Source organism: Brienomyrus brachyistius, unplaced genomic scaffold (assembly GCF_023856365.1).
Source record: "Brienomyrus brachyistius isolate T26 unplaced genomic scaffold, BBRACH_0.4 scaffold95, whole genome shotgun sequence".
In the NCBI taxonomy this organism is placed as follows: Eukaryota; Metazoa; Chordata; class Actinopteri; order Osteoglossiformes; family Mormyridae; genus Brienomyrus; species Brienomyrus brachyistius.
In genome coordinates this window covers 632,239-646,629 of record NW_026042370.1, presented here as the reverse complement: position 1 = coordinate 646,629, position 14,391 = coordinate 632,239, and the positions used below count along the sequence as shown (strand labels likewise).

Sequence of the window (14,391 nt, the reverse complement as noted above, 5' to 3'; positions counted from 1 at the left end):
TCTCCTGGAATCTCCTCCATGCCCTTGAGACTGCTGGGAGACACAGCAAGCCTTCTGGCAATGGCACGTATTGATGCGCCATCCTGGAGGAGTTGGATTACCTGTGCAACCTCTGTAGGGTCCAGGTATCGCCTCATGCTACCAGTAGTGACACTGACTGTCGCCAAATGCAAAACTAGTGAAAAAAACTTCAGAAAAGATGGAGGGAAAAATACCAGTGGCCTCCACCTGTTACACCATTCCTATTTGTCTCATTGTTGCCCCTCTAGTTCACCAGTTGATAATTTCATTAACACCAAAGCAGCTGAAACTGATTAACAACCCCCTCTGCTACTTAACTGATCAGATCAATATCCCAGAAGTTTAATAGACTTGATGCTATGCTCTGATTAAAAAGTATTTAATTTTTTTGAGCAGTGTATATTATTAACGTTCCGTTTCGTCAAATAGCTAAAATAATTTCCGCGTTTCCTTGCGCAATTTAACTGTTCCAGTTACCTTATGTCAAGGAGTGTAGTGATTGGAGAGGAGACTGACCAATCAGGAATTAGCTACTTCGGGTCTTCTATTGGCTAATTATTGTGGCATAAATGTGACGCTGTGCCGAGGTGAGCGAGCGTGCAGGCTGAGCTGAGCGCGCGGAGTGGGGATGCTGCTTGTGAAATTCCGTCTATGAGCTCAGGAATGAGGCACAAATATAACGTCATAGGTCCCAAGTGACATCACCGTGTCCCTGGATGAACAATGTGACCAGAAGCAGCTGGGATTCACTATGCAAAGGACAACATGTGCCACGGTGCTTTTGCACTAATTCGTAATAAAGAATGATGTGAATCGTTATTTAATCGTGGGTAAAGTGTCACTGCACTACCGCGTTTTATAAGCATAAATATAATGCAGAATGTGCGTTATGACAGAATTATTAAGTCACATGGATAAAACCCCCCACAACGGTCCACCGTGCCACTGAGTCCGCGTCCGTTTCTGCTCAGACAGTTTCCGCGTTTCACACGAAGCGGATCATTTCCTGTCTGTAAATGAAAGTGAAAGTGATTTAAAGCTGGAATCGCCATTTTGTCAAGAAACACGAATAAGACTCTGGAAAAAAATAAAGATATTTTTATTGCAAGGTAAGATTATAGTTAACAGACACAACTAATAATGAAATTAACATGTATGACACACTTATATAGAGCGGCGGTGCCATTGATTTAAGCGCTACTTCACTTTTTTGTCTTTCTCCTTTAAAGTAAAACGTCACTTTGCGATTTCTGTAAATTGTATATTTATTTACAAAGTATTTATCAGTGATAGAGTTAAGATATGTTGCATTGTACGTCGATATAAGTCCTGTGCCCAAGTTTTGTGCTAATGCTCCTAAAATTAATCCTTAATTAAATCCTTAATTAAAAAGTAACTTTCTCAGTACTAGTGGAGAAAGTCAGTCTGCAGCCCGGACATGAAATGTGTCAGAATGGAATCCCAGTGCTTTGTGTCGATGTAAAAGTGTTTAGGACTAGATGTTCTTTATGTATGTATCTATTTACCCTTCATGTTCACAAAGGAACCAGCAGGAATCATCTGGTTTGGATCGTCACGAAAATGGAGGAAGCTGCTTCTGAAATGCGCCCCCTTGTGGAGTGTAACAGAAAGAGCACTGAGAGGTAACAGTATTACAGCCCACTAGCATGCATGTCTCTCTGGGTCTATAGTCAGGCCATAACATAAAGTAACCTGGGCTCCTAGCTAGGGCTGGTCAGTGGGCAGCACTGTAATATGTGTAGCTTCATAAAAAGACCTCGCCATCTTCTGTCTTCGCCTTTTTCTTCTCCAATCTGCCAGTTATTTTATACTAGAGGACAGCAACAGATCAGCCCTCCATCCATCCATCCATCCATCCATCCATCCATCCATCATCTTCCGCTTAATCTGGGGTCGGGTCTCAGCAGGGAAGCCCAGACTTCCCTCTCCCCGGCCACTTCATCCAGCTCCTCTGGGGGGATCCCGAGGCGTTCCCAGGCCAGCCGGGAGACATAGTCTCTCCAGCGTGTCCTGGGTCTTCCCCGGGGTCTCCTCCCAGTGGGACATGCCCGGAACACCTCACCAGGGAGGCATCCAGGAGGCATCCTAATCAGATGCCCGAGCCACCTCTTCTGGCTCCTCTCGATGCAGAGGAGCAGCGGCTCTACTCTGAGTCCCACCCGAATGACTGAACTCCTCACCCTATCTCTAAGGGAGAGCCCAGCCACCCTGCGGAGGAAACTCATTTCGGCCGCTTGCACCCGCGATCTCGTTCTTTCGGTCAGCCCTCCCATACAAAATGACTGCATAACAAAACCAAACAAATAATTACATATTTCAATAAATGACACTAAACCTTTCATATAGGAATTTAAATTTTAGGTTTAATTTATTTCACATTATACCTGACTGTAAATAAGTCTGTTTCCATCAAGAGCTTCACAGCATATCAATGTACATGAAAGCAGAGCAGAAGGATTAACAGCAGTGTGATGCCGTCCCCATTGTATGAATTATATTTATACTATGAGGCTTTGTTTCCTCTCACTGCCCACAGTGTCCTGATGAAGAGAGCAGACTCCCCTGTACCCAGCAGTGTGATGCCGTCCCCATTTTTTTAATTATACTTATACCATGAGGGTTTGTTTCATCTCACTGCCCACAGTGTCCTGATGAAGAGAGCAGGCTCCCCTGTACCCAGCAGTGTTTCCCTGAAGAGTGACAGGTCAATGCCTTCACCACTCAACTTCAGAAAGGGACTTTTTCCTACAGATCAAAGGTAAATGTGCATTTAAACAAACACTGTTTAAAACACTCAGATCTCAGTCAAATAGCACAAAGACACATACAATCTATGAGGAAAGATACTTTATATTGAATACATAATTTTTTAACTTCGTCAAATCCAGTTGGCTTTGAGAATTTAAAGAGATGTTCTGTCTGTATTACTGTCTGTGTTCTACACTGTCTGGCCAAAAAAGGCGCCATTTGAATTAAAATCAACAAATATTTAAAAGCCAGTGACTGGATCAGTATTATAGCTCAGCAACGTTATGCAGCAATAAAGTGAAGTCAGCTGAGAGCCTGAATCTACTGAACAGGCAGGTTATCACATCAATGGATGTTTTCTTTTTATTTAGTCTGGGGTTAATTAATACATAAGTAATAAGTAAAGTCTTACCATTTAACCTGAAGTTTTTTTGAGCTAAATCTGTCTATTTTTTGGAAATGAAGTGTAAAATGTTTTGAATAAATTAAGCTAAAGTCTACCTACTTTCACCGAACCACTCTATAGGATTTACTCAGAGTAATTAAGGCAGCATTTTTGTACTCACTTTGTTGGTAAATTTATCATTTTTATGAGCCTGATGTTGGTTCCTGTCCAGCTGGGAGTTAAGGGCTTTGCTCAAGGGCCCAAAGACATGTGACTGTTCTGCTGAGGCTGGGCATAAACCGGCGACCTTCCGATCACAGGCCCAGAGGCTCACTCTGCTGAGGCTGGGCATAAACCGACGACCTTTGGATCACAAGCCCAAAGGTTTACTCTGCTGAGGCTGGGCATAAACCGGCGACCTTCCGATCACAGGCTCAGAGGCTCACTCTGCTGAGCCACATGGTGCACCCCCCCCCCAAACAAACCCACTGTCGCCTCTGGCTGCCTCTCTTTCGGGACATTTTCAGGGATGATGAAAGCGCTTTGAGACAGTTTAATATTGTGAAAATGCACTAGGTAAATAAATTTGAATTGGATTGAATTAGATTGACTTTTCTGCCTTATTCACAGAGACCAAAAGGAAGAATGCAGTTCAGATCTACATGACAAATCGGGTTTATCATCCATATCGAAGGTCTGTATTTGTTGCTGATATGTTTTCTTAACTGTTATGTTAATTAGCTTGTACTTTATACAGTTGAATAATAAGAAATTCATCCTGTTAAAGGAAATTTATTTAAAACTATGATTCACAAGTAAAACTTTGAAAATGTTTGGTGTAAGTAGCAAGAATTAACTGTGACTGTTTATTTTAGTCACTAGAGGAAAAAGCCGTAAAGTTCCTAAAGGATGAGCTGAAGAAGTTTGTGAGGTACCTAGATCAGAATTACCCAGAATGCTCTGAGCCTCAGCTGGAGGAGGACAATGACCTGGACAGTGATGGTCGGATGCAGAAGAGCTGTGGCAGAGAGGGAGCTCTGAAGATCACACTGTACATCCTGAGGACCATGGAGCAAAATGATCTCGCTGACATGCTGGAGAAGAGTAAGAGCCTCATAACATTCTGTACATGTACAGCACTGTGCTAAAGTCTTAGGCAGCCAGAGAGAAGGATCTTCATGTTGGTGTGTGAGCCAATCCAAACACTTTACTAAACTCACCACAGTATTTGCAGAAATCGTACATCCATGTATTTTTTTACTTGACCACTAGCACATGTCATGTGGCTAATCAGTATCTCATTAACATTTTTAGCTGATTTCATTAGTTAATGAAGTGAGCTGGTGGTGAAATGTAAGGATCACATGGACTGGCTGTGGTCCCCTGAGGAGGTTTGAGAGCTGAAGTGATGCTTTAGGTTTGTTTCCAGAGCAACTTACTTCCCAGATAAATGGCTTTAAACTCATGGTGTCAATTGATTTAATAATGGTCCAGTTAGTCACCATAATAAGCTGTGATTAATTGTGATTAATCTCACATTTACAATGGTGGTCTGCTATTTGCTAGTATTTTTTTGGGAGACAAATACATGTGTGGTCTTGGAACAAAGAAATGCAGGACAAACTGGCAAGAGGAATCGCGTCTTTTTAATATAACATCCTGCTTTTGATGATTTATGACTTAGAATTGGAATTCTTGCTTTCCAAAAAAGTAAAACATATGATAAATATACCTCATCACATAATGTTCGCTTTTTTCCTGACAGTTTTCACCAAGAGTGAAAAATGTATTTAACCGTGTAAATATACTTTTGACGTAGCTAATTTTAGGTTTATAATGGAATAATATATAGATTTGCCGTAAGACGTCTCCCGCATTTCCCAAAAGCACAGTTGCTGACTTACATAGTTAGGAAACACGCCCCCTGCTGGCAGACGCTCTCACAGCCCCGTAAGCAGAGAGACCCCACACTAAACCACCATACTAGCCCTATAATGCCACGTGACGTCACACCTCTGGTCCCGATATACCCCCCCCTGTAACACTGTAGCACCGGTGGGAGCCTATTAGCATATCCCAGCATGCTCGCCAGCCATGTACATAGCCCTGTCGTGTTTGTTATTGTAAATCCTTGTGCTGTTCCCCATTGTCCTGTGTGTCCTCGCCTGTGTCTGTGTGAATCCTGCCCGATCCTCGCGTGTCTTTAGTCATTATATAAATTACCCACAGTTTGTGTGCCTCACTGTCCGGCCTCTGACCTCCCTGTGTTTCCATCTTATGGTTCTTTGGTGCTTGTTGAGTACCTGTGTTAGTCTTTTTAAGGACTTAAAAACAGCCATTGTTCTCCCCTTCAAAAGAGCCTGTTCTTCAAAAGAGCTATGCAGTCTGCCGAGTACCACAATACGAGACCTACGGCCCTGGGTCAGCGAACATGATTCATTTGCATTAAGAGCAAAATAAAGCATTATGGTCTCCTGATTAATCACAAGCATTAACTAGTTAACGTTGACAGCATTACTTTAAACATTTTCTTTGTCTGCCTAAGACTTATGCACAATACTGTACGTGGTGTTGTGGTAAAATTTGTATGGTAAAACTTTACATTTCACATTTGTCACAGTGACATATATGGAGTTGTATATGTAAAAAAAGTGTGTTTTTGGAAAATATTCTTCCTCTCATACTGGTCAGGATCACAGTAAGAATTAATGCATTTTCCTCTCATTTCTTTTCAGGACAGCTCATGCCACAATATCTGCACAGAATCAAAAGTAACCTGAAGCAGAAATGTGAGTGTGTATTTGAAGGGAAAGCTAAGGAAGGACACCCAACACTTCTCAGTGAGATTTACACAGAACTCTACATAACTGAAGGTGGGACTGGAGGAGTCAATGATGAACATGAAGTGAGACAGATTGAAACAGCATCCAAGAAAAGGCAAACAGAAGATACTACAGTTAAGTGCAATGATATATTTAAACCCTTATATGGGTGTGAGACACCTATCAGAACTGTACTCACTAAAGGGGTGGCAGGTATCGGGAAAACAGTCTCTGTGCAGAAATTTATTCTCGACTGGGCAGAAGGAAAAGCAAACCAGGATGTTCACTTCATATTTGCTCTTCCTTTCCGGGACCTGAATTTGATTAAGGGTGAATACAGTCTGATTGAACTGCTTCACCGCTTTGTCCCAGAACTGAAATCACTTCAATCAACTGACGTGTTTAGGTACAAAGTCTTGTTCATCTTTGATGGTCTGGATGAGTGTCGCCTTTCTCTAGATTTTCAGAACAATGAGAGCTGGTTTGATGAAACAAAGAAAATGTCACTGGATGTGCTGTTGACTAACCTCATTAAGGGGAATCTGCTCCCATCCGCTCTCCTCTGGATAACCTCCCGGCCGGCAGCATCCAGTCAGATACCTCCTGACTTCATCCACCGGCTGACAGAGATACGAGGGTTCAGTGATGCTCAGAAGGAGGAGTATTTCAGGAGGAGATTCAGTGATGAGAGCCTGGCCAGCAGGATTATCACACATGTGAAATCATCAAGGAGCCTCTTCATCATGTGCCACATACCTGTGTTCTGCTGGATTTCAGCCACTGTGCTTAAGAGGCTTTTTAGTGAGACTGACAGGGGAGAAATTCCAAGGACTCTGACTGAAATGTACACACACTTCCTGATCTATCAGGCGAGTTTAAAAAATGACAAGTATATGGAAAACGATGAAACCAAACTTAAGGAAAACAGCAAGAAATTCCTTTTGAAACTTGGTAAACTGGCTTTTGACAACCTTGAGAAAGGCAATCTCATATTTTACAAGCAAGATCTGACAAAGAATGGCATTGATGTCACTGAAGCTTCAGTTTACTCTGGAGTGTGTACAGAAGTCTTTAAAGAGGAATTTGGGCTGTATCAGGAGAAGGTGTACTGCTTTGTGCATCTGAGCATCCAGGAGTATCTCGCTGCTTTATATGTGTTTCTGTCAAACTCATCAGCTGACCTGCTGGAGACTGCAGTGGATCAGGCATTAAAGAGCAAGAATGGACACTTGGACCTCTACCTCCGCTTCCTCCTGGGCCTCTCAACTGACGCCAGTAAGACTCTGTTACAAAGGCTACTGGGACAGAGAGGAACCAGGTCACATACCACTTTAAAAAGATCCATAAAAAGGCTACTGGGACAGACAATAGCCAAATACATCAGGGAGAAAATAAAGGAGAATTTATCTCCAGAAAGGACCATCAACCTGTTCCACTGTCTGGTTGAACTGGGTGACAATTCTCTAGTGAATGATGTAGAAAGGTACCTAAATTCAGGAAGCCTTTCAGCAGAAGACCTCTCACCTGCACAGTACTCAGCTCTGGCCTTTGTGATGCTGATGTCAGATGAGGAGCTGGATGTGTTTGATATGAAGAAATTCATCAGATCAGATGAAGAGCACTGGAGGCTGCTGCCTGTGGTCAAGAACTCCAGGACGGCTCTGTAAGTTACGTGGGGATGGGAAGTCATGTCTGGTCTGGCAGTAATACATGAATATTCTTTGAAATGTCTAATGAATATTATTATTTTGATAATCTCGACTGCAGCTGTTTCTATAGCAGTTGCTAATCTGGACCACAGACTTTATAATGACTGAAGGTAGTGATGCAGTAACAAACAAAAAAGTGAGGTTTCCGTTCCCATCCAGTCTGCCTTCTGATCACAGGCACAGCATCCTAACCTGCTATAGAAGCAGTGAGGGCTCTTTATCCACAGGCTGTATAAGTGGTATGTGAATGTTATTGTCAGCAGGTGTGTTCATGTGATGGAGCCCAGAGCTGGGAGCTTCTGTATGACTGCTGTCTCTGGCTGCTCACTGGCGGCCTCTGCTGGCCACAGCTGCGCCTGGCAGAGAAGAGAATATAACAGAATATCGTTATTGTCACAGTACATGTACAAAGAAACTCTGTGTGTTTTCTCACCAATAACAACACCTCCAGTCGGGCTGTTATATATTAACATTGTTTAACGTTTATAATGAAAATATAACATTTATTTCCCCTTTGTATTAATAACGAGGCCGTTCCATGACTATGTGGAAGCCAGTTTTTATATTGATTAAAGTTAGTGACGTACTAGCAAAGTGACAGGTTTTCTATGATCATCCTTTGTGTGACAAACAACCAAGACCCAGACTATTCAGTTCTGTAAACTGGAGAAAGTATTTCTGTAAATACTGGGGGTCTGTGACTCGGTTTGTACTCTGTGCCCATGAGCGGAAGGCTGCTGGTTCAGATCTCCTGGCTTGCAGAGTGATGTCATCGTTGGGCCCTTGAGCAACAGTTTGGAAAACACTATAGAATTTTAACCTATGATAGTTACCCACTGTTAATGATCATACAAGTACAAAAAATGGCCAAAAATACACAGTAAACAACAGCTTTATGGAAATACTTATACAGATATTAAAGAGTCTCAGGGTAACTGTCCCTTTAAGGAACTGAACCTGACACCCTAGACCCATGATAGACTTACCCACTGTCAATGATTACATGACAGCAAAAAATGGCCAATATACACAGTAAATTTACAGGAGATCCTGTGTTGTGCCAACAGCTACTCATCTGAGTAAATTGATCCAGTTCCTGAATATTCTGCACACAACACATTTCAGGATATTTGTGCTTTGAAATGAAAATGTTCACTGTATTCATCATGACAGGGAACATGATGACCATCAAAGGATTGGCCAGCATTAAAAATGTACCATGTTTAATCATTTTTCTAACTGTAGTGATTTAAAATACTGCCTTGCTATGTCTCCAATTCTCTTTGAACTGTAGTCTGTCCCTCTCATTATGCTGAAATAAGTCTGGATATTTTGTATCACTATGACCACTGATGTGTAGGATATATACTGGTCTGTGTGTATAATAACAGGGCTCCATTTGCAGGCTGAACAGCTGTAATCTCACAGAGAAATCCTGTGAGGTGCTGGCTTCAGCTCTCAGATCAAACTCCTCACCCCTGAAAGAGCTGGACCTGAGTGACAATGACCTGCAGGATTCAGGAGTGAAGTTGCTCTCTGCTGGACTGGGGGATTCACACTGTAAACTGGAGATACTGAGGTCAGTATTGCTGGGTATTCCACACTGTAAACTGGGGGTACCATGGTTAGTCATTTTTGTCAGGTCAAATAGTAAACTACTCTTTCACAATGACACTGCAACTGGCACACAGGTTAAACCACAGGCCACTGGTATTTGACAGTAAAACTAAGATAGTATTACACACTGTAAATGGGAGATTCTGAGGTCAGTATTACTCAGTATTCAATACTGTAAACTACAATTAGTGAAATATTTATTAAACCAGATATATTTGTTTAGAAGTAGTACTTTTAATTGTGAGATGATATTATTTATTGGGGTGTTTTTGTCTGTCTCTCTGCAGGCTGTCAGGCTGTAGAGTCACAGAAGAAGGCTGTTCTTCCCTGGCTTCAGCTCTGAGGTCTGAGTCTCAGGGTAACTGTCCCTTTAAGGAACTGAACCTGACACCCTAGACCCATGATAGACTTACCCACTGTCAATGATTACATGACAGCAAAAAATGGCCAATATACACAGTAAATTTACAGGAGATCCTGTGTTGTGCCAACAGCTACTCATCTGAGTAAATTGATCCAGTTCCTGAATATTCTGCACACAACACATTTCAGGATATTTGTGCTTTGAAATGAAAATGTTCACTGTATTCATCATGACAGGGAACATGATGACCATCAAAGGATTGGCCAGCATTAAAAATGTACCATGTTTAATCATTTTTCTAACTGTAGTGATTTAAAATACTGCCTTGCTATGTCTCCAATTCTCTTTGAACTGTAGTCTGTCCCTCTCATTATGCTGAAATAAGTCTGGATATTTTGTATCACTATGACCACTGATGTGTAGGATATATACTGGTCTGTGTGTATAATAACAGGGCTCCATTTGCAGGCTGAACAGCTGTAATCTCACAGAGAAATCCTGTGAGGTGCTGGCTTCAGCTCTCAGATCAAACTCCTCACCCCTGAAAGAGCTGGACCTGAGTGACAATGACCTGCAGGATTCAGGAGTGAAGTTGCTCTCTGCTGGACTGGGGGATTCACACTGTAAACTGGAGATACTGAGGTCAGTATTGCTGGGTATTCCACACTGTAAACTGGGGGTACCATGGTTAGTCATTTTTGTCAGGTCAAATAGTAAACTACTCTTTCACAATGACACTGCAACTGGCACACAGGTTAAACCACAGGCCACTGGTATTTGACAGTAAAACTAAGATAGTATTACACACTGTAAATGGGAGATTCTGAGGTCAGTATTACTCAGTATTCAATACTGTAAACTGCAATTAGTGAAATATTTATTAAACCAGATATATTTGTTTAGAAGTAGTACTTTTAATTGTGAGATGATATTATTTATTGGGGTGTTTTTGTCTGTCTCTCTGCAGGCTGTCAGGCTGTAGAGTCACAGAAGAAGGCTGTTCTTCCCTGGCTTCAGCTCTGAGGTCAAACCCCTCACACCTGAGAGAGCTGGATCTGAGCTACAATCACCCAGGAGACTCAGGAGTGAAGCTGCTCTCTGCTGGACTGGGGGATTCACACTGTAAACTAGAGATACTGAGGTTAGTATTACTGGGTATTCTACACTGTAAACTGTAATTCTTAAAGTAGCCACATTGGAAATATGAAATTAGTCACATTTAAGTTAGTGATGTAGTTTCCATCACCATCCTTTGTGTGACGAACAGCCAAGAGCCAGAATATCACAGAATGTTCGAACACTGTGTCCCTGAGTAGAAGGTCACTGGTTCAGATCTCCTGGCCGGCAGAGTGATGTCATCGCTGGGTCCTTGAGCAAATGCTTTAATGCCAATAACTGCAGGGGCGCTGGATGCTCGCTGACCCTGTGCTGTGACCCCAAACTTCCTCTAACATGTGTGTTTCTGTCTGTCTCATGGAGCAGAATGGGAGGTGAAAAGACAATTTCCCCATGGGGATGAACGAAGTATCACTGTTCATAAATATTTCTTTTAAATGAATGATCCTTTGAAAAGCATATCTGAAAGGATTGGTAGTCCTGTAATTAGGGTTTGGTGATTTCATAAGTTCCCAGGAAGAGAAACAGAAAATTATGATTTCACTCACAGGATCAGGAATTCAGGTGTCATTTAAAAAGCATAAACTTCTCTGGACATCATTGAAATCCCACACACACACACACGCACACACACACACACACACACATATATATATCCCAGGAATGAACCAAACCTGACACCCTAGTTGGTCCACTGTAGTGCTGATCACTGAGCCACAGCGCTGATCATAGCTTTATGGAAATACTTATGCAGATATTAAAGAGTCTCAGGGTAACTGGCCATTTAAGGAACTAAACCCGACACCCTCGATGGTCGGCTGTAGTGCTGATCACTGAGTCACAGCGCTGCTCTGAGCTTTGTGGAAATACTTATGCAGATATTAGAGTTTCAGGGTACAGATCATTATTGGGAATATGGTCTGTATGACTTATGAAAATGTATAGTTTGAATAAAACTATAGGCTTTTAACCCATGATAGACTTACCCACTGTGAATGATTATATGACAGCAAAAAATGGCCAAAATACGCAGTAAATTTACAGGAGATCCTGTGTTGTTCTAACAGTTGCTCATCTGAGTAGATTGATCCAGTTCCCGAATATTCTGCACACAAAACATTTCAGGATATTTGTGCTTTGAAATGAAAATACTCACTGTATTCATCATGACAGGGAACATGATGACCATCAGAGGATAGGCCAGCATTAAAAATGTATCATGTTTAATTTTTCTAACTGTAGTGATTTAAGGTACTGCCTTGCTATGTCTCCAGTTCTCTTTGAACTGTAGTCTGTCCCTCTTATTATGCTGACATAAGTCTGGATATTTTGTACCACTATGATCACTGATGTGTAGGATATATACTGGTCTGTGTGTATAATAACAGGGCTCCATTTGCAGGCTGAACAGCTGTAATCTCACAAAGAAATGCTGTGAGGTGCTGGCTTCAGCTCTCAGATCAAACTCCTCACCCCTGAGAGAGCTGGACCTGAGTCACAATGACCTGCAGGATTCAGGAGTGAAGCTGCTCTCTGCTGGACTGGGGGATTCACACTGTAAACTGGGGATACTGAGGTGAGTATTACTGGGTATTCCACACTGTAAACTGGGGTTACCATGGTTAGTCATTTTTGTCAGGTCAAATAGTAAACTGGTCTTTCACAATGACACTGCAACTGGCACACAGGTTAAACCACAGGCCACTGGTATTTGATAGTACAACTGAGATAGTATTCCACACTGTAAATGGGAGATTCTGATGTCAGTATTACTCAGTATTCAATACTGTAAACTGCAATTAGTGAAATATTTATTAAACCAGATATATTTGCTTAAAAGTAGTACTTTTAAAGGTGAGATGATATTATTTATTGTGGAGTTTTTGTCTGTCTCTCTGCAGGCTGTCAGGCTGTAGAGTCACAGAAGAAGGCTGTTCTTCCCTGGCTTCTGCTCTGAAGTCAAACCCCTCACACCTGAGAGAGCTGGACCTGAGCTACAATCACACTGGAGACTCAGGAGTGAAGCTGCTCTCTGCTGGACTGGGGGATTCACACTGTAAACTGGAGATACTGAGGTCAGTATTACTGGGTATTCTACACTGTAAACTGTAATTCTTGAAGTAGCCACATGGGAAATATGAAATTAGTCATATTTAAGTTAGTGATGTAGTTTACGTCACCATCCTTTGTGTGACGGACAGCCAAGAGCCAGAATTTCACAGAATGTTCGGACTCTATGTCCCTGAGTAGAAGGTCACTGGTTCAGATCTCCTGGCCGGCAGAGTGATGTCATTGCTGGGTCCTTGAGCAAATGCCTTAATGCCAATAACTGCAGGGGCGCTGGATGCTGGCTGACCCTGTGCTGTGACCCCAAACTTCCTCTAACCTGTGTGTGTCTGTGTGTCTCATGGAGCAGAATGGGAGGTAAAAAGACAATTTTCCCATGGGGGTGAATGAAGTATCACTGTTCATAAATATTTCTTTTAAATGAATGTTCCTTTTAAAAGCATATCTGAAAGGATTGGTAGTCCTGCAATTAGGGTTTGGTTATTTCATAAGTTCCCAGGTAGAGAAATACAGTAAATAATGATTTCACTCACAGGATCAGGAATTCAGGTGTCATTTAAAAAACCTAAACTTCTCTGGACATCATTCAAAATCCAGATAAACACACACACACACACACACACACACACACGCACACACACACACACACACACATCCCAAGCAGGAACCAAACCTGACACCCTAGATGGTCGGCTGTAGTGCTGATCACTGAGTCACAGCACTGCTCAGAGCTTTACGGAAATACTTATGCAGGTATTAAAGAGTCTCTGGGTACAGAACATTATTGGGAATATGGTCTGTATGACTTATGAAAATGTATAGTTTGAATAAAACTATAGGCTTTTAACCCATGATAGACTTACCCACTGTCAATGATTATATGACAGCAAAAAATGGCCAAAATACACAGTAAATTTACAGGAGATCCTGTGTTGTTCCAACAGTTACTCATCTGAGTAGATTGATCCAGTTCTCGAATATTCTGCACACAAAACCTTTCAGGATATTTGTGCTTTTAAATGAAAATACTCACTGTATTCATCATGACAGGGAACATGATGACCATCAGAGGATTGGCCAGCATTAAAAATGTATCATGTTTAATTTTTCTAACTGTAGTGATTTAAGGTACTGCCTTGCTATGTCTCCAGTTCTCTTTGAACTGTAATCTGTCCCTCTTATTATGCTGAAATAAGTCAGCATATTTTGTACCACTATGATCACTGATGTGTAGGATACATACCGGTCTGTGTGTATAATAACACGGATCCTTTTGCAGGCTGAACCGCTGTAATCTCACAGAGAAATGCTGTGAGGCGCTGGCTTCAGCTCTCAGATCAAACTCCTCACACCTGAGAGAGCTGGACCTGAGTGACAATGACCTGCAGGATAAAGGAGTGAAGCTGCTCTCTGCTGGACTGGGGGATTCACACTGTAAACTGGGGATACTGAGGTGAGTATTACTGGGTATTCCACACTGTAAACTGGGGGTACTGTGGTCAGTATTACTGGGTATTCTAT

General features: G+C 41.9%; 1 protein-coding gene across 1 annotated transcript in view; it reads left to right on the top strand.

Moving 5' to 3' along the window:
- Positions 1–954: 954 nt before the first annotated feature.
- Positions 955–14,391, top strand: part of LOC125727368 (protein NLRC5-like) — a 479,373-nt gene continuing 465,936 nt past the window's right edge. The window contains exon 1 of the mRNA XM_049004038.1: positions 955–1,130. The gene's annotated coding sequence lies outside the window, so the exon portion shown is untranslated. The remainder of the gene's footprint in view (positions 1,131–14,391) is intronic.